The following is a 3,989-nucleotide window of genomic DNA, read 5'->3' as shown; positions in this document are numbered from 1 at the left end:
GTTTTGTGCAGGGTGACAAGTATGGATCTATTTTCATTTTTCTACATGTAGACATCCAGTTAGACCAGCACCATTTGTTGAAGATGCTATCTTTTTTCCATTGTATGGTTTTGGCGTCTTTGTCAAAGATCAGGTGTCCATAAGTGTGTGGGTTTATTTCTGGGTCCTCTGTTCGGTTCCATTGATCCACCATTCTGTTTCTATGCCAGTATCATGCAGTTTTTAAAACTGTTGCTCTATAGTACAACTTAAGATCAGGGATGGAGATACCTCCAGAAGATCTTTTATTGTAGAGGATTGTTTTAGCAATTCTGGGTTTCTTGTTATTCCATATGAAGTTGAGAATTTTCCTTTCCAGGTCTGTAAAGAATTGTGTTGGTAATTTGATGGGCATTGCATTGAATCTGTAGATTGCTTTTGGTAAGATGGCCATTTTTACTATGTTAATCCTACCAAGCCATGAGCATGGGAGATCTTTCCATCTTCTCATATCTTCTTCTAATTCTTTCTTCAGAGATTTGAAATTTTTTTCATACAAGTCTTTGACTTCCTTGGTTAGGGTTACTCCGAGGTACCTTATGTCATTTGTGGCTATTGTGAAGGGTGTTGTTTCCTTAATTTCTTTCTCAGCCCTTTTGTCTTTTGTGTACAGGAGGGCTACTGATTTTTTTGAGTTAATTTTGTATCCTGCCACTTTGCTGAAGGTGTTTATCAGCTGTAGGAGTTCCCTGGTAGAGTTTTTGGGGTCACTCATGTATACTATCATATCATCTGCAAATAGTGATAATTTGAAAAATATGGAACGCTTCACGAATTTGCGTGTCATCCTTGCGCAGGGGCCATGCTAATCTTCTCTGTATCGTTCCAATTTTAGAATATGTGCTGCCGAAGTGAGCACTCCATTGTTCTTTTTAATCAGGATTGTTATGGCTTCCAGGGTCTTTTGCCATTCCCTATGAGTATAGGATAGTTGTTTTTTTTTTGTTTGTTTGTTTTTGTTTTTCTTTTTTTTGTTTTTTTTTTGTAGAATTGTGCTGGGATTTTAATTGTAATGAATTGAATCTATAAATACGTTTTGGTAAAAAGTATTCTTATTCTTACTCTATTCTGTTCTGTTCTATTTTATTCTATTCCATTCCATTCTATTCTACTCACAAAGTTAATTCTATGAAAAGAACATAGGGTGTCTTTTCATTTTCTAGTGTTTTTGTCTATCTCTTCAGAAACTGAATTTTATTTTGGAAGTCCTTCACTTTCCTGGTTAGGTTGATTCCTAGGTATTTTGTTTTCTTTGCAGGTATTGAGAAAGGGAATGGGTCCACAATCCCTTTATCTGTATGGTTGTTGGTGTATAGTAAGCTACTGTTTTGTGAAAGTTGATTGTATTTTATCACATCGGTGAATTTAATTATCATTTCTTGAAGTGTTCTTGTAGACTTTTTTAGATCACTCATGTATAATACCATGTCATTGGCATGATTTCTTTTCCAATTTATACCTTAAATTTACATCTCTTACAGCTCTAGCTTAAGTATATAATAGAGGTTTTGTTGTTGTGATGAAACACCATTGCCAACGACAACTTGGGAAAGAAAGGAATTATTTTGCTTATAAGTCTTCATCACTATTCATCATAAAGGAAGTCAGGATAGAAACTCAAATATTAAAGAAACTTGGAGACAGGTGTCCCTGTGGTGATGGATTTTCTTTTGATGAGTATATAGTGCTTTTCCTTATCTTTTCTGATTAATTTAAGAAATGTATTCTGTCAGATACACCAGCTTTTCCCTTTAGTCTGTTTGTTTGGAATATCTTTTCCAACACTACTCTGAGCTGATGTCTATTTGTGATGTTAAGGTGTGTTTCTTGCATGTATCAGAGGGATGAATCCTCTTTTCATATGCATTCTGTTAGCTTGTGTCTTTTTATTGGGAAAATGAGTCCACTGAGGTTGAGAGACATCAATGAATGGCAATGGAATGATCCAATAAGGGAAGCCCTGAATCCAGTCTTTGTGAGGAAGATAGTCATGAGGAAAAACCTGGTTGTAGGAGCATCAATTCTTCCAACAGTTTCCTTGCAGTTTGGGCAGGATCTAAGGAGATGGCATCTGCTTCTCAGGACACTTCCTTTGAAAGTATCCTTCCCACCAGAGATAAATCATATCCTTGTCTTACATTGTGTTCTCAGGGGGACAGCCTTTATTGAGTTGTCTCTCATTATCCCCATTCATTTCCTTGACATTAAACTATTCTTACTCTAGATTTTGAATGATGAAGAATATATAGCCTGAATATATAGCATGCAGAGTTTTGCCTCATCCAATCATCAGATTTTCATATTTTCTATGAATGTCTGAGTCAGACAGTTAAATTTTGTTTTTTAAGAAGTCATCTTTTCCAGCATGTGTTGTCACTTGAGTTTTTGATCTTGGCCATTCTGATGGGTGTAAGGTGAAATCTCAGGGTTGTTTTGATTTGCATTTCTCTAATGACTAATGAGGTTGAGCATTTCTTTAAGTGCTTCTCTGCCATTCGATATTCCTCTGTCGAGAATTCTCTGTTTAGCTCTGTTCCCCATTTTTTTTTTCAATGCAGTTTATTCAGGAACATTGAACAATCCTCGGACCCCGGGGAAAGCCAGCCCACAGCTTAAATAGCCTCTGGGTAGCCAACCCAGGCGTGCCACGGGGGCAATGCAGATAGGTCCACATACATAGAAGCAAGCCAGATCCTCGGCCTTAGCCAAATGTGGAGTTGTTCGTGACAGAGAGCACTCACCATCGGGAAGGTAGAAGGCAGAAACCAGCTCCATCTTTAAGGCATAGCATTCCGCAGCTCTCTACAGTTCCCCCTTTTTGTTTTAGATGCATCAGGCAAGAGTAGAGGTCTGATCTCTGATATTAGAAATAAATTGGGACTTTGTACAGATGTTCATTTAGGTGTCATCGACCCAAAGAGCATCAGACCCGTCCAATACCTTTTTCTCAGAGGCGATGTTCCCCATTTTTTAAGTGGATAACTTGGTTTGGTGCTTTTCAGCTTCTTTAGTTCTTTATATATACTGGATATGAGTCCTCTGTCAGATAAATGGTTGGTGAAGATTCTTTCCCAATCTGTAGGCAGTCGCTTTGTTTTGATGACGGTGACCTTTGCTTTGCAGAAGCTTTTCAGTTTCATGAGGTCCCATTTATTGATTGTTGCTCTTAGAGCCTGTGCTGTTGGTGTTCTGTTCAGGAAGTTTTCTCCTGTACCAATGAGTTCTAAGGTATTCCCCACTTTTTTTTTCAAGCTGATTTAATGTGTCTGGTTTTATGTTGAGGTCTTTGATCCACTTGGACTTCAGTTTTGTGCAGGGTGATAAGTATGAATCTATTTTCATTTTTTTAAATGTAGACCTCCAGTTGGACCAGCACCATTTGTTGAAGATGCTATCTTTTTTCCATTGTATGGTTTTGGCATCTTTGTCAAAGATCAGGTGTCCATAGGTGTGTGGGTTTATTTCTGGGTACTCTGTTTGGTTCCATTGATCCACCATTCTGTTTCTATGCCAGTATCATGCAGTTTTTAAAACTGTTGCTCTATAGTACAACTTAAGATCAGGGATGGAGATACCTCCAGAAGATCTTTTATTGTAGAGGATTGTTTTAGCAATTCTGGGTTTCTTGTTATTCCATATGAAGTTGAGAATTTTTCTTTCAAGTTCTGTAAAGAATTGTGTTGGTAATTTGATGGGGATTGCATTGAATCTGTAGATTGCTTTTGGTAAAATGGCCATTTTTACTATGTTAATCCTGCCAAGCCATGAGCATGGGAGATCTTTCCATCTTCTCATATCTTCTTCTAATTCTTTCTTCAGAGATTTGAAATTTTTTTCATACAAGTCTTTGACTTTCTTGGTTAGGGTTACTCCGAGGTACCTAAAATGTTACGCTCAGGATGTGAGGCTAAGCACTGTACTCAGGGTCAGCCGCTTTCAACCCAGAGAAG

General features: G+C 37.7%; 1 non-coding gene across 1 annotated transcript; it reads right to left on the bottom strand.

The window, feature by feature from the left end:
* Positions 1-791: 791 nt before the first annotated feature.
* LOC132653429 (U6 spliceosomal RNA) lies at positions 792-898 on the bottom strand. The gene has a single exon (XR_009591168.1). It is a non-coding gene; the product is annotated as a U6 spliceosomal RNA (small nuclear RNA).
* Between the last annotated feature and the right edge of the window lie 3,091 nt (positions 899-3,989).

The sequence above is a fragment of the Meriones unguiculatus genome, chromosome 3 (genome assembly GCF_030254825.1).
Source record: "Meriones unguiculatus strain TT.TT164.6M chromosome 3, Bangor_MerUng_6.1, whole genome shotgun sequence".
Lineage (NCBI taxonomy): Eukaryota > Metazoa > Chordata > Mammalia > Rodentia > Muridae > Meriones > Meriones unguiculatus.
This window is presented reverse-complemented; position numbering and strand designations above follow the sequence as displayed.